Consider the following 27,296-nt stretch of genomic DNA (forward strand, 5'->3'; position numbering starts at 1 on the left):
TTCACACGTGCAATCTTCTTTCTTCATAGGAAAGTTTACTTGATTCTTTACTTCTTTATCATTTTCTATAAGGTCTATGCATTCTCTTCTTCAGCCACTCTTCCCAGTGCATGACGCTTGCTTCTGGTGATGTCACCGGCTTCTCTTTCTCTCATCTTCATATTCCTTCTGGTATCTCCTCCAAGAGACTGTCATCTATATGGGGATGCATCATACAGGGTATTCTCAATGGATACCTTATCTTAAAGGCTCTTCATGGAATAGGTACCATCACTGCTGTTGTGCATGTCACAATTTCCAGCTTCCAACATATAGGTACATTGGGGGCGGGACTTCCTGCAGTGGCATTCAGCTGCTCTTTACACTCCCCCCTCTGGTTGATTGATCGACCACTCTTTCATCAGTCTTCACATCGTGGTATCCTCTCTTGAAGAAGTGCTTCTTCAGAGTCCAGATCTTTATCACTCCTTTCAGGGATCCTGCTTATTTTAAATGTTCAACAACGCTCCAGATCATATGACTGCACTGTCCCTTTGGTTAACAGTAAATCCATTGTCCCATGTACTTCCTGTGATTTTTTGGATGCAGGAACCTTGTTCCCTTAGGTACTAAGAAGCTGGTCTTTACATATTTTCAGATTTTATCATCCGTCAATTCCTTGGGTCCAAACCCTGATTTCGACATTGATCATAATCTTCATTCCTACTGCCTTTCTTGCTGTCTTCTTGCACTGTGTGATTAGTATCCTGAACATGCATAATCCAAACATTATCATCACTAATAATGCTCACAAGAACATGAAGATGTTCACCATCTATTGTCAGTAGATAGACACAAACCAACTGTCATCTGTGATGTCTTCTGTCTTGTCTTCCATCTGATTGTGCAGCTTCATCAGCAACGTTATGGCCTCTGTCAAGGTCCCATTCTCGTCATCATGAGAAGGTATGAATGTGCAACATGATTCTCCAATTTTGGCGTAAACTCCTCCATCCATTGCTGTGATCATATCAAGGAGATATCTGTTCTGGGTGGCCATCATCCTTATGGCCCTCAATTCTTCTTTGATAACATTGAATCCCTGTATGGTAGTGTTGATCCTCTCCAAGAGCTCCCCGCGAGTGATCTGTAACCACTTTGCATTCACCATTGTCTGGATCCCTGGCAAAAAGATAGTCGCAAACATTGCTGAAGTCTGGCTAATCAAAGTGAGCTCATATGGAATAGAATCAAAGGCTTCCATCAATTTAGCTCAAAAGTAATTCTCCCACTTTGTTCGGTTAAGACATTTGAATGATCTTCTCCTCCTCAAATGGGCATCTGCTTTTGGAAACTCTCCAATATTCAGGTCACTCTTAGGAATAACCAATGCTGGAACATGGATAAGCATTATAGAGCAGATCCCTCCCCTTTCCTTAGGCAGCTTCATGTAGGCTCTGGACCCAAAAGCCCATTAAGAAAACTGTTCCAACCTTCATATCTGGTACATTAAAAATGCAGCCACACTGATTATTTTCATCAACTTTCCTCATGCCACTATTTCTGAAACACAAGGATACACTTGCTAGAGGTACTATCTGCAATGGTCCTCCTTTATCGTCAACCCATGTCAACAACTTTGCAATCTCCGGCCAGTGATGTTTGGATTCATTCTCTGCACTATCTGTAACTGGCTCAAAATATCTAGCTAATGCTGCTGCTTTGCACACAATCAGGCCTTCAGCTCATCCTTCTATTTAGCATCTTGTCTTCTTTCCTTCTGATTCCTGCTCTGCTCCTTCCAGACTGTTCATATCTTATTACTAGATTCCTTGTTTCTGGCTTCACGTTTGTCTTCACATATTGCACATAGTTATCTTCTCTTTGATATGTCTTTTCAGTTATCCATACCAAGGGTGCTGTTCTACCTTGGAACTTCCTGTTGTCATTCAGAGTGTGAGATGCGTTAGGCAATTATCTCTTTGCACTGGTACTTCTGTAGCTATGAATATCTTAGTGAATCCCATAGCATAAGGTATGAGAGCGCAAACATAGCAACTCTCCATAAACATACTCTCTCCCACCTTTTCATGTGCTGATACCACATGTTATTACCCATGTGTGCTGCTGTATCTAGCTAAGTGTTTATCCTGCAGTTGTTTTCTTCTGCACTCCTCCTGTGTCTTCCTAACAGGAGCTTTGCAGCCCATGGAAACAACTCTAAAGCAGCCTTATGCTAGGGAGACAACACAAGGGGCTTTGGCTTATCAGTGATGGGCAAATCTGCATGAGCTACCGGAGTGGGGAGGATCAAAGGGACTTCTGCCTTCTTTGGATTCATAAAATATTAAATCAGAAGAAACAAAAAGGCACAAAGCATAATAGTGCATATGTATATCGCAAACCAAATATTAACCCCCACCACTTGTGGCATTCTGGTATCTCTTGGGCTTGCTCATTCTCTGAAATTGTACCATATTCAACATTCCGCATTTTTACTATAATTTAAGGAAGGAAAAACACTTTACTCCTGTAACTGTAGTAGATTGGGCAATTGCAGTAACTCCTCTATTATTGCTACAAGCAGCCTTCTTATTACATGGCCATTCTTAGGATCCAGTAAAAAAGTGTCTATATCCACGTCTCTTCTAACAAGGGCCGGATAAGCTCAAAGAATAAACAGAAAAACATTAACCACAAGACAATGTATATCACTTTCTGGGAGGACCATACATTCAGTCCAACAAATATTCAGTAAGAAACAAATCGGGGTACTGTTCACACTTCCAATTCTTAATCAAATATTGTCATTCAGGCATAACTGTGATATATCAGCATTTCTCTAAAGTTAATTATAAATATTCCTGTGGCTCAAGGAAACGAGTTGCACACCTGCTATACTATCTATCCAGAGTGTCCAAGGGAAACCACAGTCCAAATGCAAATCTGCATTTATCAATCAGTTCATAGCTTTATTGTCCTTCTTCCTTGTCATCGATCAAGTCTGCCCAGGCTGAAATTCTCCTTCTTGTCTTGCTTCTGGATCGATGACTGGGGGTATAGCTTGACGTCGGTCAGGTGGATCCAAGCTCGTCTGCCTTGAACTTTCACTGTTGAGGGAATAACATTCTCTACAATGAATGGGACATCAAACCTTCGCTCATGCCACTTCCTAGTGAAGTTTTTAATCAGCGCAGTGTTGCCAGCAAATAATCTAGGTGATGATAAAAGTTCAGAAGATCCGGTTGCTGAATAGTTTTCATTTGTGTTCTGAGACTGAGCCCTGTGATGCTTGAGTTGACCTGAAATGAGAGAGATGCTATAAGTCAGACATGTCAAATATTCATTTAATTCATTTCCTAATGTTTTTACTGTACTCTGGGCATCCCTTCTACTCCTTGATGGCGGAATCAAATATGTTCTCATTCACCTTCCTGTCACTAGCTCATGGTGTGTTAAGTGGTGGTCCAAACCAGGCTGATTCCTTAGGGAATATAAAGCTAAGGGCAAGCAATATAGCCATCATTTTTTCATTGTTAGCTTAAGCTTGGCTATCTTTTCATTAAGGAGGCTCTTGAGTCTCTCATATATATCCTGTTTACTTGTGGGTGTTATGCAGAATAAAATGTATGCTTTATGCTCATCAATAATCCTATCTGTTCAAATACTTAATTGACAAAGTATGGCCCATTGTTGTATCTCAGCACCTCACACACTCCCCATCTTGGAAAGACTTCATGTACTAGAAACTTTGCTGTGCATGTGACATCAGCGTGTGTACATGGACCTGCTTCAATCCACCTGGAGAAAGGACACACCACTACTATCATGTACCTGTATCCACTACATACTTGCAGCATATCAACATAGTCAGTATGCAAAAGCTGAAAAGGACCATTCGGTCAAGGAATTACTCCTCTAATCATTTGCAGTGTATGTCCAGCAGTACACTTTTGACATACAATGCAGTTCACTACATAAAATGCAATGTGTTCCAACAAATTTGGAACAAACCAGTCTTCCGCAATTGTTGCAGAAAGACTTTCCCTAACATGCACAGGATAGTGCAGCTGTTCAAGCGCTACCCTTAACAAGGTTACAGGCATCTCCAGCTTTCCAGTGCTGTCCTTTCACCATAATGCTTCTGTGGGAGATAGAGAACACCCCCTTCATTTCTCCACAATTCCGGCTATTCCTTTGGTTCACTTCTTTGAATCTCCATTAATTGGGTTCTCTGCAAAATACTAAATCCTTCTTTCACTACCATAATCAAGACTACTTTCTCTTTGGCATCTAGAGTATCAAAACATGAAATATCTGGTGAATATGCATCCCTTTTGGCTTCTGCATCTGCGGCTTTGTTCCCGCAAGAAATAAAGTCAGTTTGCTTAGTATGCAATGTGCATTTAACTATTGCTCTGGCTACTGGGAGTTGTAATGCCTTAATAAGCCTGTCCAATAATGATGCATGCTGCACTGGAGTGCCATCCGCTCAGAGTAGCCCCTCCTTTTCTAACATGCTAGCCCTGCATGTACGGTTAATGTCACATAGGCAGAGTCACTGTACACCGTCACTTCCTGTCCTGGATGATTCTCGAGCATGACAATGAGCGCTACCAATTCTGACACTTGCACTGAAAAGTGAGATGGTAGTCTTTCACTCGCTACAACCTCAAACTCGCCATTTACACTGTGCCTCATGACAGCTGCGCCAGAATGCCTTTGTCCACTCATTTGATCCATTTCTGAAGAAACATCCAAAAAGAGAATTTCCCCTCCTGACAGCACATTTTCTTTTACGCGTGGTCTCTCATCATAACATTCTATGTAATTTGCACTATCATGCACATGCTCACCCTCTGCCACTGACTGAGATAAAAATGTGTCAGGGTTCACTATTTTACATCTGAAAATGTTAATCGCTGGGTTTGAGATCATCACTTTGTATGCCCAGGCTCTATGAGATGTCAATGTATCCTTGGGTTTTTCTAAAACGGCAACAAAGCATGTTCCACAAAAAGCATAAAAGAGGAACCCATTACAATACTTGTAGACTTCTCAATTGCGAATGCGGCGGCTGCTAATAACTGTTTGCAAGGAAAATGCCTTTTCATAACTGGATCTAAAATCCCACTCTAATTTGCCAGAGGTTTGTACCCTAATGTAGTTCCCTGTGTAAGCACTGCTGTCATGACTTGTCCCATTCGTGTGCAAAAATAAAAAAAACTCCTCAGTATAATTGAGAATTCCTAAAATAGGAGATGTACAAATTGCTTTCTTCAGTTCTTCTAATTCTCCCTCCATCTCCTCAGTCCAATCCATGTTTTCCTTGTTCAACCGTGCTTTCTTTAAAGCCTGCAAAAGGGGTCTCATGTATGAAAAATAATCAAACTATAAATGAAAATAAATAAAACACCCATGCTCTAACATACTTACATAGGCCCTCATTACAACACCGGCGGTAACCAATGGCGCTATTAGCACCATGGTTGCTGCCGGTATTGTAACGAGTCTGCCATGGTGCAATGGGGAATTACCACCCCAATCCAAGGTTGGCGGGGTGGTAATTCCCCATGCACCATTGGCCCTTCCCCATTCCCATTTTTGCCCCATAGGGCTCAATGGGAATGGGGAAGGCGGTAATTACGGTAGCGCAAATTGCAGTACCGTAATTACCTTCAAGGTCCCTTTGCGGGTCCCTACTTTAACGACTGGTCCAGACCAGCCGTTACGGTCGGGAGCAGCAAAGGGACCTCGTAATCAGGCGCTAAGGGTTTAACGGCGCCGAAGCCTTTTACCCCTAAGCACCAGGGTCGTAATGAGGCCCATAGTCCCAGACCCTGCTGCATCTGCTTCACAGTGTGTGGTTTTGCAGTTTTCAGAATAGCCTCAGCTCTCTGAGGTGTCACTTTCTTTCCCTTGTGTGAAACCAACTGTCCTATGTATAACACCTCTTCTTGATAGTACTGTAACGTCTGTTTGTTTACCTTATATAACTTGTCGGCTAGGATAGTCATCAACTGAATCGAGTCTTGCCTGCACTCATCTTCTGTGGTGCTACAAATTAAAATATCATCTACGTACTATATCAAAGTGTTCTTCAAATAAATATTGCCTAAGGCCAATTTGTAGGACCATTTTAAAGATTAATGGGGACTCACAGTACCCTTGGGGCAGCCTAGTATGTTTCAGATGGATTTGGCAAATCATAAATGAAGTCAAGTCTTGTGAGTCCTTGTGCAACGGGATTGAGAAAAATGCATTTTACAAATCAATCCCTGTGGAATATCATGCTTCTACTGGGATACTGCATAGTATCGTCGCTGGGTTAGGACCGAAAGGAAACTCTGCATCTACAATCTGGTTAATCGTTCTCATGTCCTGTGTGAAACTCCACGACCCTCCCTTTGATTTTTTCACGCGGCACACTGTGGTGTTGCATGATGATTCTGACGGCAGAAGGATACCTTGTTCCATCATCACTGAAATAGTCTTAAATATACCCTCATCCACCTCTCAAGACATTGGGTACTGTCTTGCTGGAGGTAAAATTGCTCATGACTTCAACTTTATCTTCACTTCCCCGATCACCTTTAATATGCCTATATCATAAGGGCATGTAGTCCATAAGGTGCTCCGCACTTTCTCCAAGGCTTGGTGAAAAAATGCTGGATGCTGCCGCATTATCACCATTTGCTCTGCAATCTCCCTTTTCTCTGTTCTAATCTAATATGTGATGCTCACAAAGAACACTACTTCATCATCCAATGGATCACCTTTAAACATATCATCAGTGACATCAGTCAACCTTTACCCTTCTCCAGTAGCTATCACTGTCCTCCATGGCCTACCCTCGTCATCTGTTCCTTCAAGCATTTCCATTTCCTCTAACACTATGGCTACATCTAATTCTATAGGGATGTTCTGTCCCCCCTCTTCGTTCATGGGTATCTGTGGTCTAAACAAGAATTAATCAGGTATCCTCATAGTCCATCCCACTAAGCCAGGTAGCCAGGTCAATAGAATGCTCACCCCATAAAGAAAAACCTTGGGCTCCATTGGAACCCCTGACAGTGCCACTTGCCCTGTGAATGCCAATACAAATTCACCCACATTCATATAATGTATTCCAGGAGTGGAACACACTATCCCTTTGTCAGTAAAAGAAACCGCCATGTTAAGTTTTGTCATCAAATCTCTTCACAAAATGTTAACTGGTGTCTGCCGTGAATACAACAATGGAACAGACATGTCACACTCTCCTATAGAGACTGGTAATTCATCAGTAAAAATAACTCGACTCGTAGCTCCAGAGAACTCTTGAGCATTCATGGAAATTCTCGACATTCAATATTTTCCCTCTTGTATACAAGAACGAGTAGCCCCAGTGTCTACTAGGAAAGAAAAAGATGTGCCTCCTATTGTCACTTCAACCCTCAGTTCCTCCTGGTGGTCTGGTGTCACTGATAGTACTGAACACGTCAAGCTGCCCTGTGAGCTGTCCTATTTTGGATACATACATACCCCTGTAGTTGTAAAGGGATTCCGTCCGGCACACTGACACCCCCTATTCTAGTTGTCAATAATTGTCCTGTGTTTGAATTCTGCTGTATCTGCTTGGGGGCATGCTGCGACTGCCTTTGCAGTGGATTCATGTGCGCTTGCTTTGGTTGCTGTGCCTGCTTCATTTGCGGAATATGTGTCTGATACACTGTCTGTTCTTGGGCAAACCCTTCCCTAGCTTGTGAGCAACATGCTGGAGGGTAAGCTGTCCCCTCTCTTGAGAATTGGCCATTCTATATTGACCCTTGGCTCCCACATACGTACACAATATGCCCTGTCATCCGACTAGTCCAACATACAGGAGGAACCCTTCTAATTAGTCCTCCTTGGTTGAATCTTCCTTGCGGATTCTGATTCTCATTCTTTGCATTCTGAAACCCACCATGATTGCTTTGGATTCCACCCCTTTTTTCTATAGCCGATGCCTCCACTGCATGGTAGAAACCCATTCCCTCCTTGGTCCATCGAACACTGGCTATTCGACTGCGATGTCCCCACTGCTTGTTGTACTTCCAGCCCTTCTCCGCTTGTCAATGCCACCCCTTCAAGGGCATATTTTGACAATTTCTTCTGAACTAATTTAGCTTCCACAAGTTTCTTAGCCTCATCTTTCTTCTTGTTTTTCTCTTGCAACAGCCGACAGTGATGCACTATCATCACTGTATTTCAGTCCATGGTTTTGCTTCCATTCCCACTTGTTTTTTCATCTGCCTTTGTACTGGCTCAGGCAACCCTTGACGTAAAATGTGGTAAAATAATGCCACTGCTTTTTCCCACTGGTCGCGCGTTTCAAGAGTCCAGTGCTCTTGAATGTCATGAATGTAAGCAAGAGAATCCTCATCTTCTTTCATTTTATGTGTCATGATTGCATACATGACTGATGTGTCAGGATACTGTACCCTGAGAGCCCTCCAGACATCTACTCTGCAATTATTAAATGGTGCCCCATTGTGTGCTGTGTTCTGTGCTGCCCCACTTGAATAGCCTGCTCTCCTCCATATGTCATCAGCTCTTTCCCCAAGAATGGCCACTAGGAGACCCTTAATGTCCCCTATCGCCAAGTTCCCCTGTCATTTTTTCAAGTTCATGAATCCATTTTCCTGCACGCGATGTTAAACTCGGGAGTTCGCATCTTAAATTATCGTTATCCATCTGCGGCCATGGAATATACTGTGGTCTTGCTCCCCCTTTTTCCAATAAGGGAAACTGCATAAACCCTAACCCACAATCAGCTACCATCATCGGCCTATCCATAGTAGGGACAATGGTTCCTGACCGCCTCCGCCCTGGCAACGATCTTAACCTGCTCACATATGGCGATGATTCTCCCTTCTCACTATACAATCGCCCTCTCGGATGCTCTGGATATGCTATCTGACTTCCTTGTCTGCCTGCAGGCTTCCCTCAGGGGCACATGTAACTCCTCCCTCTTGCCCATGGAAGGGTTCGCTCTCCTTGTCTGACATATCTAGTCCCCAACTAGTGTGGCTCTCATCCCCTTAACAATTATCTACGGTCAGTCTGCATAAGGATAAGGCCCTATGGTTGAGACAATGGATTTTCCACTTTGCAACATGATTGGAGGACCAGTGTTTGATTTTCCATTCCTCGGCTTCCCGATTTGCCACCTTCTCCTTACTCTTGATAGGCCGTATTGATTCTATATCTGATGCTTCCAATATTGAAGTTCTCTTCTGTGACACTCTAGATGGTCCTGACATCGCTCCCTGTAACAGTAGGTACTCCTCTATACTGCCCTAGTGTTATGCTGGACTTGGCTCTATTAGCTCCTTTTGGATGCAATTAATATCTCGCACCTGCTGTCTCCTCTTTCGTTCTAATTCTTCATCTAATTATCTTTGTTTCTTCGCTTTCCATCTAACTCTTTCCTCTTCCTGGCTTATTTCTTCTCTCCTTGCCAATGATCTTCTTTCTTCCTTGTCACAACTCCAGATTCCAGGCGCAGGAGTGGCACGAATCAACTACCCCCACTACAGTCTGGGTGCCTGCAAGACAATGCTTACTCAAGCCTCCAAGATCCAAGCAGGGAAAGAGGGTTAGGATCTCAATGGTTGGATGGGTATCGAGCAGAGGATAACCGAATGAGGGTTAGGGAAGGGGAAGTGGACAGGCAAGGGAGCATTAGGTAAAATAACAACTGTACATACACATCATTTCCCCAAACATACACACAGTGTTCTACAACAACTTTTGATACAAAAGAGGCACTTAGCTCTGGGGGTGAGTGCTGGCCTCCTGCCTGCACACTCTCAGGCCTGGTGCTGGCAGCAGTTCAAATGCTGCAAGAGAGGTTTAGAATTAGTGACCTGTGTTATCTCACATAGGGCACAATACTAGATTACCGCCATAAAATACGATGACTTCCCATCCCCGGGTTTGGGTAATTTGGACACAAGCTCATGAAATGTTATCTGACCATGCAGCCTGTTAGTGCCCAACAAAATATATGCAACGGTTCCCGCCGCACGTGGCTACTATATATGGTTCAGAACATTTGGCCCAAGTTCACCACACGTGGGTAGGTAATGACAAGACCCATTGAGTTGCCAAAGTTTTGCCGCATGCGGCTTGATGTCAGAAAACACAGTGTGCTGCTAAAGCTTGCCGCACGTGGCTATAACAAGAAATGCACTCTGTGCTGCCAAAGTTAGCCGCACTTGGCTGAAATATGTTTAGTGGCGAAGCGCTGCGCGCATTAGTGTTCATGCAGCAGGCGGGCCAAAATCACCTGGGATTTAAATGCAGTGAAAAGCATCGTGCTTCCGCGCTCTCTCCCTGCTGCTGCTCTCTAAATTCCAGCGTGGGTTGAATCGCTAAGGTCTTGTGGTACTTATCTGGCTAGGGCGAGGGGGAAAGCGTGGCCCCTCACGTAATCCCCATCAGCTGGAGCTCCGGAAGATGCGTCTGCTCTGGTCGGGTGCTCACTGACCACAAGCCCCGTGCCTTTGTCCTGCGTGCATGCGCGTGCGCAAGCCCCTCCCAACCTGGGAGTGAAAAGGTAGTTCCTGGCCCGGAGGCTGCTGGGACTTGTGGTCCGTAGGCCTTTTTGCCTGCAAAAGGGACAAAGAAGCCTTGGATAAGGCTGGAGGCTGTTCCTTTGGGTCTGTCTTGCTTTGGGTTCTGTTGTCCTGTGCCTGGAGCCCTTCACAGAGCCCTGTCTACCCCTGATAACGCCTTGCACCCTGACAGTACTCCCCCCGCACGGAAGGACTCGGGCTTAGGTTTCCCAGGATAATTCACATGGAATGCTTTCACCAATCTTTGGGCATGCACATTGTGTGCAGGCTCCCAGGAATGTTCCTCGGGACCATATCCTACCAAGTCAACCAAGTAGTACAGCCCATCTGTGCGATGCTGTGAATTCAGAATGGCTTGGACCTCATACTCAGGATGCCCATGTACAATTATGGGTGGTTGCGCGAACGGATGGATGGGCTGGTTTTAACAGGGACACATGGAAAGTGGGATGAATTTTCATTTGCTGGGGTAACGCCAGACTCACTGCCACTGGATTAACTATGTCTGAAATGGTAAAAGGGCCCAAAAATTTCAGTTGCAATTTACGAGGCACAGACAATTCTATATTTCGGGTTGATAGCCAGACTCTATCGCCCTGTTTATACTGAGGATTTGCGCCTCTTTTTTTGTCTGCATAATGTTTATAAGTTAGTTTTGCGGCTTCCAAATTTATCTGAATATCCCTCCATACTTGTTGTGCGTGTGCCTGGCGCCCCAACAGGGTGGGCAGATTAGTGAAAAGATCGGCAGGCGTTGTGGGCAAAACACGAGGATGGTATCCATGAGCACCAAAAAATGGTGTATGCTTTGTGGAATTGTGTACCGTGTTGTTATAGGCTATCTCAGCCAACCAAACATATTGGACCCATGATGTTTTGGTATTAGCTGCGTTGCAGCGTAGATATTGCTCCAGGCCCTGATTTGCCCGCTCGGTTTGACCGTCCGTTTCCGGGTGATAACCGGACGATAGGCTCACCTCCATTCCGATTAGTTGACAAAATGCTCACCAAAACCGAGAGGTGAATTGGGGGCCCCTATCTGTAATGACACATGTGGGTAATCCGTGGAGCCGAACCACATTGTGTAGGAACAATTCCGCTAGCTCGCCCGCAGTGGGAACGCCAATACACGGAATGAAGTGGCTCATTTTGGTAAGAGAGTCCATGACAATTATAATTGAGGAGTACTTTTGCACCGGTGATAATCCACAATTAAATCCATCGTGATTGTATGCCATGGGGTTGGTGGAGTTGGCAATGGTTGAAGCAGACCTGCAGGTTTCTGGTGACTAGCCTTTGGTCTGCTGCAAGTGCTATATTCTAAGACATAAACCCACACATCACAAAGTAATGTGGGCCACCAGAAGTGCCTTGCCGCATTTTGCTGGGTCTTGGTAATACCGGGATGCCCTGCTAATGTGGTATTGTGATACCAACGAATGACCTCCTTTCTTAACGCTGATGTGGGTAAGTATAGAGTTTTGGCATAGTACGGGACACCGTCTACCAAAGTATGTTGCAAGCCCCGAGAACACCATTCCTGCAATTCTCGAGCAGGCATGGCTTTTAATACATCATCAAAGATGCTAGTTCTGCCTACCTGCCCAACTATCCGAGTAGCCAGAACTATTGTGCGAGCTTCGCCCGTACATTTGTCGTCAAGTTCTGGACATCGTGACAAGATATCAGCCTTCATGTTGTTGGTTCCTGGGCGATACGTGATCAAGAAGTCAAAACTTGAAAAGAACATTGCCCACCGTAATTGGCGGGGCTAAGGGTTTTCGATGGTCTGTCATGACAGTGACCATATGGTGAGGTCCTCGCAAGTAGTGTCGCCCTTCATCAAATGCTGCCTTAATAGCCAATAGCTCTTGGTCAGCTATTGTATAGTTAACTTCCGCAGGAAATAGCTTTCGGGAATAGTACGCCACAGGGTGTAGTAGTCCAGTTTTTGGGTCTCGCTGGGACAGTACTGCTCCTAACGCATAGCGGGAGGCGTCAGTTTCAACCAGGAATGGCTGGCTCAGGTCTGGATGTCGTAGTACGGGTGCAGATCTAAAGGCCACTTTTAAGCGCTGAAAACCCTGTTCATCTGATTGGTCCCATACAAACGCCTTCCCCTTTTTGAGCAACGTTGTGATGGGTGTCACTAAATCAAAAAAGTTTTTAATGAAACGCTGATAAAAATTTGCGAAACCTAGGAAGGATTGTACTTCCTTTACGGATGTGGGAGCTGGTCATTCAACGACTGCCTGTACTTTTTTCTGGTCCATCTGCACCCCCGATGGAGTCAGGAAGTACCCCAAAAACTCCACCGTGGTACGGGGAAATTCACATTTCTCAGCTTAGGCGAATAGATTGTATTTGTGAAGCCGCTGCAGCACTGCCTTGATGTGTTTGATGTGCTCCTGCATATTGGAAAAATATATCAATATATCATCGATATAGACTACTGTAAAAACGTCCACAAATTCGCGTAGCACTTCATCCAGGAAGTGCTGAAACGCTGCTGGGGCATTGCATAATCCGAACGGCACCACCTGGTACTCATACAGGCAGAATTTGGTTCTGAAAGCAGTCTTACACTCATGCCCAGCCCGCACTCGCACCAGGTGATAAGCCCCCCGAAGAACCAACTTCGTGTACACTGCAGCATTTCGTACCTGATCCAGCAATACTGGGATCAATGGTAGAAGATACCGTCTTTTAACCGTAATACGATTAATTCCCCGGTAGTCTATGCAGATTCTCAAGTCACCCGTTTTCTTCGGTACGAAGAAGAGTGGCAACAAGACTGGCGAGTTAGAGTGTCGGATAAATCCACTTTTCAGATTGGTTTCAATGTACTCTTTTAAATGTGCCATCTTAGCCTCAGTTAGGGCATACACACGACTGCAGGGCAGTACTGCACCTGGTTCAAGATCTATACGGCAATCAAATGGCTGATGTGGTGCTAATGTTTCAGCTGCCCTTTTGCTGAATACATCCTTGAACTCTAGGTACTCGGGCGGTAGGTCACATGGCTCTGATGTCTCTACAGTTGTGGCGATAGATCCTAACATCGCTCCCTGCACCAAGGACGTGGCCTGCACCACTAATATACAGTGCGAAGAGGACATGGACACTATACCCTTGGACCAATCCATGAGGCGATTGTGTTTCGAAAACCATGGCAGCCCCAGAATTACGCCAAACTGTGGCGCAGCTATAAGATCAAACCTGATCTCTTCTCTGTAGTTTTGTTGACAACATAGTGTCAAGGTTTGAGTGCAGTGGGTTATGTGGCCAGAACACAAAGCAGTTCTGTCCACTGCCCTTACTGGTACTGGTGTTTTCTTCAAACACACAGGCACTCCCAACTTAGTAGCGTACGTTATATCCATAAAGTTACCCGTGGCACCGGTATCCAGGAGGAGGGCAGCCCTAACCTCCCATCCCAAAAATCTCAATGATTCAGGCAGGGTGATGTGAGGAGCATAGTTTACAAAATCTATGACTGGGGTAACATTCTTTCCCTGGCTCGGCTGTAGTACCCCTACAACCGCTGAGCCGAGGCATTTCCCTGCGCTTTGGGTTTTGTAGGGCATTCTTTAACGAAGTGTCCAGTGGTTCCCCAGTACCAACAAAGGCCCTCTTTATGCTGCTGCTCTTTTTCATCCTTGGTGAGTGGACCCCGGGTCGACCCGATCTGCATAGGCTCGTCCCCGCCTGATTTTTCCGGGGCACGAGTCATGTGTGTTTGATCCAACCTAGCTATAGGGCGAGAGTCCCCTTGTTTTTTGTCCCCCTGTCATTCTGCCTGACGATGGTCAAGGCGTAGTGCCAGGTCGATCATAGCAGGGCAATGTTGGGGTTGAGGGTCGACTTAATCCTTGATAAAAGAGAGACACCCTTTCATCCTCGAGGCCACTCTGCCTCTGCCACCAGCCTGTTAAATTGAGTCACATACGTGACTAATTCCTTATTGCCCTTATAACTCCCTGTCTTTGCACAGAGCGGCAGCCCAGCGATTGAATATCTTACCAAACTCAGATTGGAACTCATCCCAACTATACAACACCCCATCGTCCCTTTGTACCAAGGGATTTGCCCAGGCCGCTGTGTCCCCGGTGAGATAAGAAATAACAAAGGCTGTCCTAGCCTGGGCTGACCAGAATGCTGTGGGTTTGGTGAGGAAGTGGAGCAGACATTGAGTTAGAAAGGTTTGGTATTTCTGGGCGCGCCTGAATACCTTTTTGGAGGGGCTAATGGGACCAGAGACTCTGGGGAAACATGCACTTGGACAGGAGTGGGAGCGGTAGCGCCACCCGGAAGAGGAGCCGTCTGTGCTGTCAGGCAAGGGAGCATTAGATAAAATAACAACTGTACATACACATCATTTCTCCAAACATACACACAGTGTTCTACAACACCTTTTGATACAAAAGAGGCACTTAGCTCTGAGGGTGAGTGCTGGCCTCCTGCCTGTGCACTCTCAGGTCCGATGCTCGGAGCATTTCAAATGCTGCAAGAGAGGTTTAGAATTAGTGACCTGTGTTACCTCACGTAGGGCACAATACTAGATTACCGCCATACAATACGGTGACTTCCCATCCCTGGGTTTGGGTAATTTGGACACACGTTCATGAAATGTTATCTGCCCATGCATCCTGTTAGTGCCCAACAGAAGATGTGCAGCGGTTCTCGCCGTACGTGGCTACTACAGATGGTTCGAACATGTGGCCCAAGTTCGCCGCACGTGGGTAGGTAATGACAAGACCCGTCGTGTTGCCAAAGTTTTGCAGCACCCGGCTTGAAGTCAGAAAACGCAGCGTGCTGCTAAAGTTTGCCGCATGTGGCTGTAACAAGAAATGCACTCTGTGCTGCCAAAGTTTGCTGCACGTGGCTGAAGTATGTTTAGTGGCGAGGCGCTGCGCGCATTAGTGTTCATGCAGCATGCGGGCCAAAATTGCCTGGGATTTAAATGCATCAAAAAGCAGCATGGCAATTAGCTTTCCCATGAGCAGGGGATGTGGTGTGGCTGGGCTGTGCCCCCTGCGCGTGCCCCTCTGTGGACTGGGAACCCAGGAGCTTCCCTCTTGCTTCCGCACTCTCTCCCTGCTGCTGCGCTCTAAATTCCAGCGTGGGTTGAATCACTAAGGTCTTGCGGTACTTATCTGGCTCGGGCGAGGGGCCAGAAAGCTTGTTCCTTGGGGCGTGCCCCTCGCGTAATCCCCATCAGCTGGAGCTCCGGAAGATGCGTCTGCTCTGGTCGGGTGCTCAAGCACAAGCCCCATGCCTTTGTCCTGCGCGCATGCGCGTGCGCAAGCCCCTCCCAACCTGGGAGTGAAAAAGTAGTTCCCGGCCCAAAGGCTGCTGGGACTTGTAGTCCGTATGCGTTTTTGTCTGCAAAAGGGATAAAGAAGCCTCCAATAAGGCTGGAGGCTGTTCCTTTGGGTCTGTCTTGCTTTGGGTTCTGTTGTCCTGTGCCCTTCACATAGCCCTGTCTACCCCTGATAACGCCTTGCACCCTGACATTCCTCTTGCTTTTGTCACTGTATTCTTTTATCCCTTAATGTATGCGCTTCCTCCTCTTCTCTTTTCCTTTCTTGCCTATCCCATTCTTCTTTATGCTCTCTGTCTGTTATCATACTTTCTTGGCTCCTCTGCCCTTTCTTCTTTCTTTCGTTGCTCCTCCTGATACATCTGTTCTTGCCGCTGTCTACTCTTTCTTTTATGCTCATCTTCCTTAAATCTTTTTCTCGTTCCCTGTCTTTTCTATCTTGTTTGTCCTGGTCTTTACTTTGCCTTACTTCCTCAATGCTTTTACCATCTAGTTTGAGCAATATCTGTCCTCCCATCAACTTGTCTGTACAAGCATTACCTCGTCAGCTTTATCCTTCTCTCCCTTCCATCTCTTAATCTATCGTTCTATGTCTGTTGATACATTCGATTGTTCACTTTTCTCTTCCTTGTTTTACAATATCTTAAAGATCTCCTCTTTTCTCTTTGTCTCCTGCTATAAGCTGGCAGTACTTTTATCGGATTACTGTACCCCGTCGCTGATTTCAGTTCCTTTACGGATATAATCCTGCATCTTCCATACTATCGCCTTTTTCTTTAGGTGGGGTAAAGGAAGCAGAAGGCTTGACAACTTCCTCCCTGCACTGGTTAGCCATCCACTCTCTTCGGGTGGCGGATCTTCCTCCTGGTACATATTCCAAAGCTCTACAATAGCTAACATCTTCTCTAATTTCTTTTCGTGTACGCAGCGTGCACGTATGTGATCATGTGTTGCAATAGCGCATTTGACAATGATCCCCCTTGTGGCCATTGCATGAACATCTTATCTGCTGGTCCTTTCACCCTTTCCGCACTATACTGTTTGAGCTTGGGCATGTGCTTTGGCAATTTCTTACAGCAATACATCAGAGAAGTGATATCTTCCAGGCACATTTCCTCCTCCAATTCCCCCTCGCCCACAGTTTTTAGAGCTGTCTGCACCAGCCATTGTCAGTTTTCTCACAACTCCTGCAAACACAACTCCTACTACACTCTCTTCCTGTACACCACACCCAGCAAACCTGATTGGCTAATAGCCACAGTCCTCCTTCCATGCCAGTCATCCTCAAAAGACCCATATGTGTCATGTGCCATCCACAGACTACTGCTGTGTCTGTGTACCCCATAACACAGGGGCAGCCCTCTACCCTTTTCACATTCATGTTCTCAACAATCCCTCATTGGCTGCTTCCAAAGAGTCACACATCCATCCACCAATCACATCCAAAACCTCTACACCTAACTTTGTCATCTCACGTCAACATTTCAGATGTACACTAGAACTCTCAGAGTACATATCTCATGTTAATGAAAGACATCTGCTTCAACAACTACTGTGCAACTGTCAAAGATTTCTATTTCCAGATTCAACAAGATCGCCATCTAACAAAACTTAGTAAGGGTGTGCTTATATTTTAAAAAAATGTTTTCTTCAACTCTCACAAATGTGTATATATATATATATATATATATATATATATATATATATATATATATATATATATATATATATATGGTTCCTGCTACTTACCCTGTAATGAGCTTTTCAATAAGCATCTTCTCTTTTTTAACCAATCTATCAAATGCCATGCATTGCAGCATTCATCACCTGCTCACATGAAGCAGCAAACAATTACAATGCTCTGCACTTCAAAATGTTTCTATTTACAATCATGGTGATGAAAGTTAGAAAATGAATATGTGTATGCATAGCAGCACTGTGCCACTGTTTCGTGAAATAAAGGAAAAGCATACAATATAGAGCTTTAGACCATTTATTTTTAACTGCCACTCAGTGTATTCCAGTTTAATATGTTGGCAGCACATGCATACATACCAAAATCACCCATTCCAATCTATATGTGCTTATTAAATCTTTATTTTTTCCTTTGCATTCTGTCACTTCCAATTAACTTCGCCCATTATAAAACTCAAACTACAACTCGCAGAATGCAAAGAAAAAAACATGACATAACTTCAAGAATCAAACTATCACCTGTATATCAAATAAACATATTACATGCTGTGCTTCTCAATAATACATATCTGCTTTGACAGCAGCACTGTGCCACTTTTTCATAAAAGAAAGTAAAAGCAGATAAAATAGATGTTTACACCATTTATAATTGGCACCCAGTGTGTGCCAGTTTAATATATTGACAGTACATGGATACTTCCTAAACTAATCCATTGCAATATTCAGCTGCTTATTTTAGGAGTGTTTAGCGTGTTTTGGGAGCACAGAGTACAGCACCACTCCACAGGATCAATGTATAGCATGTTTTTTTTTTAAGTGCAGCGCCACTGCATGGGTTTGGTGCATTGGTACGATGCAGTTGTTTCAAGCTATGTGTTGCCAGTGTAACATGGACATATAAGTAAGGGCAGGTTATTCAGTCAAAAACGATTTTTACATATAAAATGCAAATACATTTTTCACAGTTAAAAGCACACATCTGTACCTTCAAAATGCACACCATTTCTCACCTGAAATGCCTATGTTGCAAGAGACACATTTGGTAATTAACAAACTAATATCACTAACAAGACTAATAATTATAACTCATTAATAAAAGAATGTGGGCCTCATTACGACCCAGGCGGTAAGGGGTTTACGGCAGCGTAAACAGCGCCGACCCTTACCGCCTGAGTACGAGGTCCCTTAGCGCCATGGCGGATTTAACACCTGCTTTTAGCAGGTGTTAAAATCCATGGCGCTAAGGGACCATGGAGTTAATTACGCCACCGTAATTTACGGTGGCGTAATTAACGCCTTCCCCACTCCCATTATGCCCTTTGGGGCAAAAATGGGAATGGGGAAGGGTAAATGGGGATTGGGGACTTACCGCCCCGCCAAGGTCGGAATGGGGCGGTAAGTCCGCCATCCACCATGGCGGAGTTGGGAACTTAGCGGCATGGACCATGGTGCTAATAGCGCCATGGTCCTCCGCCAAGGTCGTAATGAGGCCCTGTGTCTTCGCTGCAAAAAGAGGCAGACTCTGAAAATCAGTTTTAAACACACATTCAAGTTTTTTTTTTTTTTTTTTTTTTGTTAGCATTTATTTTTTATTGCACGTTTTTCCAGAACAGAAAATACACAAAGAAAAAAAGGTGCTCTAATAAAGAGTACAAACAAGTGACGTTAAAAACAGTTTTAATAAGTTGTCACCAACTAAAAAACACGTATTTTCATACTAAAAAATGTGCAAACATATACAAGGCATTTCACAATGCTTTATGAAAAAAGCAAGATGTGTTAGAATATCTGAAAGAACATCAACAACGGTGAACAGTCACGTTCCCATCAGTTAAAGTGACTTATGCCCAGGATGGGCACCTGGACAGGTCCTTCAAATATATATGAAATGTTAATTCCCTCTCGCGGCCCTAGGCTGCCTGGCAACAAAGGGATATCCACAGTGTTGCCCACAAATGCAGAATATAGATGTAGCAATAGACAAGGGTTTTATCCCGACCTCCGGATGGATATTATTGGTGATGACCAATAACTGGTTGCACCAAAAAGCAGCAAACTATAACCGTTTCTCCATCGTTCCCAAAATACCCAGTGATTTCCCACAGCCACATTACACTCACTTCAGGTCACAAGCACCTTCCAGAAGGGGAAGAGGACCAGAGGGTCCGCCTGGAAACAGATACCGCCTAAGAGGGTCTATTTATGGGCAGCGAGTATGTGCACCATGCCAACACTCGCTAGCTACACTCCACACATACTGTTTAGAGCATTCACTTATATCGTGGTATTTAAAATTCTGAGCACAGGAGGGCATTAAGAAATAAACTGATAAAATCTGTCACTGCTGTCTCACGTGTCTGACTTGCAAGCATTCAGGCCCTCAACAACCTTTTCTCTGCACTTTATCACACATGAATTTTTCTTTATACAGGGATTGTAAACTGGAAGTAGGACTAAGAAATGTCCTGTATGTGGTCACTACCCAAAAATGAACTCTAGAGGTATGTGGTCACAATTTTGAGCATTCTTTTCAGGAACAACCACTAAAATCAAGCTGGACACCCATGACGGATAGAAACGGGCTAAATTATCCACCTCTGAACAACCAACAAAAGCAATTTAGAATGATTCTCTGACACAGCTCCTCGGAAAGCACTAACATGTTGAGTTGCATACGTCCGGTATCCGCAACAGGCCTCTTCGAGGGTAGACTTATATGGACCTCAAAAGCATTACACTTTCGACAGAAAAATGTTATGGACTCACTTTCGATGCGCATTAATGACATGGCAACTCTATAGTTTATATAAAGTCAGTGATATGTACAGTAATGTGATGCAAGCACCATTACGTGATAGCAGCTGTGGTCGATGACGTTGCCACAAACGAGAAGCCATGCCGTTATGAAATATCCGTGCGCACTAGTAATAGAGATTATACACCAGGGTAGTGTTGCAGTTAGTATGTTGGTTTGACTTTCTCAAAGTCTACCTTACTTAGACAGTACTTCAACGCTATGTAAGAAGTTTAGCATTGCTTGCGTAGGCATTTCAGGTGAGAAATGGTGTGCATTTTGAAGGTACAGATGTGTGCTTTTAACTGTGAAAAATGTATTTGCATTTTATATGTAAAAATCGTTTTTGACTGAATAACCTGCCCTTACTTATATGTCCATGTTACACTGGCAACACATAGCTTGAAACAACTGCATCATACCAATGCACCAAACCCATGCAGTGGCGCTGCACTTCAAAACGAAACATGCTATACATTGATCCTGTGGAGTGGTGCTGTACTCTGTGCTCCCACAACACGCTAAACACTCCTACATTATGCAGTCATATATTTTTCCCTACATTCTGTGACATGTGCTCCAACTTTCACAATGTAAAAAGTGGAACTACTAGTCCCAGAATGCAAACAAAAAATCAAGGACTACATAAACACTGACAGATTAGAATGCATCATGTGTACATATACTCCTAACATATTAAACTTCCACACACCAATTGCCATTTAACAGTGTACTACAAACCTTTTCTAACACATACACATTTCTTAACGTTCATCAAACGCTGCTAAAAGCAACCATTTTTAACCATCCACCAATTGTATTAACTGTTTTTCCCCACCACTCCTCCTTTCTATATAAATATGAACCTTGCTTACAAGGTGTATGATATGATATGATAGTTTATTTATATAGCGCCTATACACAATGTGTTTCAAAACGCCTTTGAAGTACTTTGCCATTACCACATATCCCCACTAACTTTCATTTACTATTACAGGAAAGAAGCACATTACCAAAGAAAACACCCAAAAAACGATGTATAAGTGTCTAATTACAGCAGCACATTTCCAAGACATATTTCCCCAGGCTACCCTTTTCAAACCAACATTTCTTTCACTCTAGCCCATTATATTCCACCATTCACACTCTTACTATTTGCATCTACACAAAACCATTGCAACACCCACTCTGTTGCTCAAAATAGCACAATTACGCTACAGATTCTTTGACACCACCACTCCCTTACTCACTAACCCAACACCATCACACCTCCACAGACTCTTACTCTCATAACCTTCCCAACCACAACTACTATACCACCTCACAATCAAACAGCCCTCTATTCATCTTTACAATCACATCCACAAACCTATGCACCATACATGCAAATACATTGCACAACTTTCCAACGCAAACTTTCTCTTTTCTCAACAGACACAACAAAATGCCTACTAAAAAGCAACTCTGTGGAAAAGAAAGAAAAAATAGAGCAGATAAGACTAAGGGCCTCATTACACGGTAGGCGGAGGACCAAGGTGCTATTAGCACCTTGGTCCATGGCGGTAAAATACCGGCACCGCCTTGGTGGAAAGGGGAATTACTGCCCTATTCCAAGGTTGGAGGGTGAAGGCAAGCGTCCCCAACCAGCACGATCCTCCCCGCAATGAGAGACAATAATGGACTCTCCCAGGATGGGAATAAGGCCAAGACAAAGTGCGGGTGAGCGTAAATGGGAGTTTATCAATCAAAATAGGGCATGCAAAGAACTCTGCAAACTCTGAGAGCGCTCTGTCTGACAATAGCAAAGACAGGCGTATATATTTACAAAAAACGTCATCAGAACCTACATACTATAGGGGGCACAAGTTCAGTGGGATTGGGTGACGACGACTAGCTATAGGTGCTGCTGCGATGTGGTTAGCCGTGGCTGGAGGACGTCACTGGTTAGCCTCGTGGGTTGGGCTGGGCCTGGCGGGTCAGCGTGGTTACTCCGGGCGGTGTCGTTGTGCCACTGAGGCCAGTGTCAGAGATGAATGTCTTTTCCTGACTTCTTTGCCCTAGGCCATGCACACCGCAGTCATTCAGTCATTTGCAATATTATCTTCTTTTGTAAATCTTCCAATAGGTTACTCTATAGGTTAATGCAACACAGGAGGAATGCACCTACAGCAGGGTTTGATGGCGATTCATCAGTACATGGTTACCAGCGTCCTGTTGACCAGGTACCATAGGTCGTGGGGTTGGGTCTCGGGGCATGGGACAGGCGGTACATGTCATCATGTCTTGTTAGAAGTCATTATGGATGTGTTTCTGTGATGTTGCCATAATATTGGATGTCCTAATTCTACAAGGGCCATTAACCTAAGGATGGCCAGTGGGTCGTGGGTCTTAAGAAAGGGTGCCTCTGGATTTGTGTTTTCAGGCTGAGTTTACTGCTGGGTTGTAAATAATACAGGTGGCGGGCCGTGGCCTTGGGTGCTGCAGAGGGAACTATAAATCTTTGAAGCGGCTCCAGCTGAGGTGGGGGAGGTGGTCATTCTAAAATTCACGTTTTAACATTGTTAATGTCTCTCATATAGCCAATCCGAGCACATTACTCGTACATTGTGTTTTTAACAACTACAACATTTTGTTATATGCTTATACATTCATAGTAAGTGAGGTAGTAGTGAGGTTGGTGGAGCGCATAGAAACGACTCGCCACTACAGCTAACGGCAGTGGCACATAGTGGGCTTGAACACACACACACATGAAGGGTGCATTTTCATGCACCCTTTACACGAGCCCTCAATTTGGTTGCATTTGTCTTTCTTTGCACTCTAGCAGCATTAGTTCGGTTATGGTGCGGGACTGTGGGGTGTAATCTTTTCAATGATACGCATAACAAAACCCCCCCCCGGGACGCTTTTACTACTTGTGCATAACTGCAGTGATGTGGGTGCTTCATTCCTAATGTCATATGAGAACGCATTCTGCCATATCTATATATTTTACAGGTTTTTTAGTCACAGAGGTTGTGGAGAGAACGCTTCCATCGCAGGTAGTTTTGTCATTAGTATTTGGGAACTTTTGCTTTTATCAAAGCACCATTCTACAGTTCTTTTTCCATCTAGGCTCTGCTGGCCGGGTCATGCTGGGAGCAGCGATACACTGCGGAAGGTGAAATGTTACAGTGTTGGTATCTTACACTAGCTCATGTCCGTCTTGTTCGTGGGAACGGGCTCACAGCGGATCTGCCAGGGATCTGCGGCCACAGGGATAATTGAAACTCTCCAAAGGTGGGGGCCGCGCTACGGTGCGCCAGGCTCACCCCATCTTCAGTAGACAAAATGGTTTCCGAGGCCTAGCTAAATTCAGCAGGTTTGGTCAATGTCTTCAGCAGGTGAGCCATCCACCACCTGGGCCCTGGTGGTAAGGAGGGGACCCCTGACGAGCCATGGCCCTCAACGGAGGAGAGGGTGCAGGGGAGGGGGGTCTTTTGGACCAATCCTCCCCTACATTTCCCCCTTTCGTTACTTAAGTAACAAATTCTTTAAAACCTCCAATCTCCTACACTCTTCCTCGTCAATTAATGCCTCATCCCATGCAGGTGTGCCTTTTATGGGCATCCATGCTCTGCACACCCCTCTCAAGCTCTCACCTCTCCTAGCATATTCTTCTGGGGTACAAGTCAGGTATATACATCCGCTCTCCGCTTCCAAGTCTACCCATACCTCCTCGTACCAGTCTAGTATGCGGGGCTCTTTAATAGTAGTATGCCACAATTTATCTACTATATCCTTGTCGTAATACCTAGGCACTAGCTGATATCTCGGTGTGTCATCTGTTCCTGTTTGTACCTGTACTTCCAGCATAGCTTGTATTGTACCGCGGGTGTTGCCCATTGTCACCATCATCATTGCACCATTCGGTACTGCGTTAGCACAACATCGAAGACCCACCTGGCACAGGCAAAAAATAAAGAGGAGGAATACAACAGCCGGTATCAAAAATTTCACAGTCATTTCCAGCCACGATGGAACCCAGGAGAAGATATTGTCGAACCACGTGCTTTCTTCTGCTTTCTTCTGCTCCACCTTCCATTCTCATTCTTTCTCCCAGGTTATGTACTGCTTCGATCACATGGGACAGGGAGCCGTTGTCTGCGTCTTCGGAAGGTACGAAAGTGCAGCAGGCACTTCTGATTTTCCGGCAAACACCTCCGTCCATCGCTGTCAACAGGTCCAGGACATACCTGTTTTGCATGGTCATCAGCCGTAATGCTCTTAGTTCCACTTTTATTACGTTGATCCCTTCTTCAGTGTCATTTGCCAGCTGGATCAGCTCCCAACGTGTGATTTGGAGCCATTTTGCATTTGCTCGCGCCTGGATACTTGGGATGAGTGAGGCGAAGAATGTTTCTGCAGAGCTGAATAATCGATACCTATCCGGGATCTGTGCCAGCAATTCTGACGATGCCTTTGATATGTAGTTTGATGATTGTCTGTTTCGGGACAGCATCCCTTCCTCGTTCCCTGAAGACAGGACATATACTAGTGGCTCTACAGTTGGCTGGGCCGCACTCTGTTGGGTGTTTTCTCGCATCTTTTTGCTCCCATCAATGTGGCTTTCCGGGATTACCATTAGTGCTGAGTGCAGAGTGGCCATCGAGCAGCTGCCACTCCATGATTGTGGGAGGTGCAGGTATGCCTGGTTGCCACATACCCAATACGTGTCCATGAGGGCCGCTGTCCCTTTTCTTAGATCTGGGATGGTGAGGGTCTTGTTACAGTTCTTGTTTGCCCCCATGGAGGCTTTCCCCTCTCCTTTAAAACACAGTTCATAGTCTATTTCCTTTTGCAACTTGAAGGGTTTTTCAATGGCCGTTACCCAAGTTAGTTTTGAGATGTGTTCCTTCCATACTGGTGTGCATGTTTCTTCTATCCATTGCAGTTTCTCTGGTGCCACACCCCTCAGTGCTTCAGCCTTACACATTACTTCTTCGTCCTTCCACTTGTTGTCTGAAAAAAGTGTCCCTTGTATTATAAAAAATGGCTCTTCCAGACATACCACTCCTACGGTGGTAATTTGAATTGCACACCAGATCTGTGAGTTGCCTGGTCTCTTCGTGGGGATTGGTCTCTCCAGCTTCGCTTTCTTTGAGCCGCACGGGATCGCTGATTTGGGGAATACCGCGGGCGGTGTCTGGATGTTTCTTGAGACCGATGGTGAGTTTGCGATACTACTCGAGGTGGGTCAGGAGAGCCCCCGGCGGAGCTTATGGGACTTTCAGGTGAATCTTGCCGCAGCTTCGGGATTCTTGATGGATAGGTAAAGTGAGCCTTCAGTGCGTCTCTTCGATCGGTTTGACGTTGGGAAGGACTGTGGACACCAGTTCTTCCTTTTTTAGATTGTCGTTCCTGGGTACTGTTCTTAAGGTCCAGAGTCTTTATTTCAGACAGCAGCAGGCCTTGCACTTTAAGTTCGTCGCTGGCTATGCGGCATATGTCTTGAATTGCAGAAGAATAAATGTGCAGGTATGCTTTGGCTTTGTTATCTCTATGATAAGGCTCAACCCTTTTAAAGTCTTCCGAATTTAGTTTGCTTAGCGAGGGTGTAGCCGATGTAATTTTTAACACAGTTCTTCTATTCAAGATGATGTACTTATCTTTGCTGGAAATTTGCTCTATTTTGAAAAGGCGCGTAGAATTTCCCCTCATACAGACAGTAAGTTTGTCTGTTACGTTTCTGGCTGTCCGCATCCCTTGCTGCGGCGACCTGGCTGATTGATTTCTCGCACTGGGTCTGCTTTGGAAATCCGGCGAGTATCTTGATGGCTCATCATTATGTCGGATCCGTGCCGGTTTATTCAGCTCAGGGGCCTCCATCGGACATGAGAGAGGGTCTGCTCTGGAGTTCGAGTTACGGCCAGAGGGAGAAGTTGTCAAGGTCTCACGAGAGATTGGTCCTTTCTCGGGAGCGGATTGCACCTTGCCAGGCGACGTCACCGATAGTAGGCCTGAATTCAGGAATTCTTCTGTCGATCTAGGGGACTGGGTAAGGTCCGTCACAGAGCCTGATCGCGTGAAATTTTGAGCCGCACTTCCGGGAACTCTGGAGTTGGAGGTCAAGCCCTTCCGAGGGGGGCTACGTTGGTTTGGTTTACAGGCTGGTGCCATTGATTGATCGTTCACAGCTAATTTCAAGACTTTCTTTCCGTTAATCGGATGTTGGATCGGGCCCGGGCTGCTTGCCAAGGCCAGATTTAAAGTCGGTGTAGACAGATTAGACGTTTGGGGTAATTTTGCTTTATGCAAGAATACTGGAGCAATTTAATTTAGCTGCTTTACCTGAGTCGTCTGTGTAGATTTATGCACTGTCAGCGGTGGTAGAGAGACTTTTGTTGTCAAAGAGGCCACGGACATGTCCGGTGCTAAGGCTACCACCTCTTTTGTTAAGTGCAGGGTTTCGTACTTCAGGTCGATGGCTGTTATATAGCCTTCCAGGAAGTTTAGCTTCGACTGTATGCTCGCTAAGATGGCCGTGTTGTCTTTAGAGACGTCACTTAGCGTTTCGTACAGCTTACAGAAGGGGGCCATGGAGATAGTGATTGCAGACATGATTGTTGTCAGATCTTTTCTGGTGTTGGGTGAGTCTTTCTGAGATGGTGAGAAGAAGTCTGATCTTCCACTCGCTGTCATGTCCCTTGCTCCTAGAGCTGAAGGGTTCGCCAGTGAATGCCTACGCCTGTAATTACCGTCTCCAGGGTCAAGCGTGCTGAAAGGCCTTGGAGTTGGGTCCCTTGTTTGGGCTTTAGAATCATCCAGGTGTGATGGGTGAACCAAGGCATCTTGGTGCCTCGCAGCAGGAAACGGAGTCGTTAAGTGGTTCTTTGCCCAGAGTTGGGGAGACATTTCTCTTTGT

Source organism: Ambystoma mexicanum, chromosome 10 (assembly GCF_040938575.1).
Source record: "Ambystoma mexicanum isolate Mex_15411 chromosome 10, UKY_AmexF1_1, whole genome shotgun sequence".
Classification (NCBI taxonomy): Eukaryota; Metazoa; Chordata; class Amphibia; order Caudata; family Ambystomatidae; genus Ambystoma; species Ambystoma mexicanum.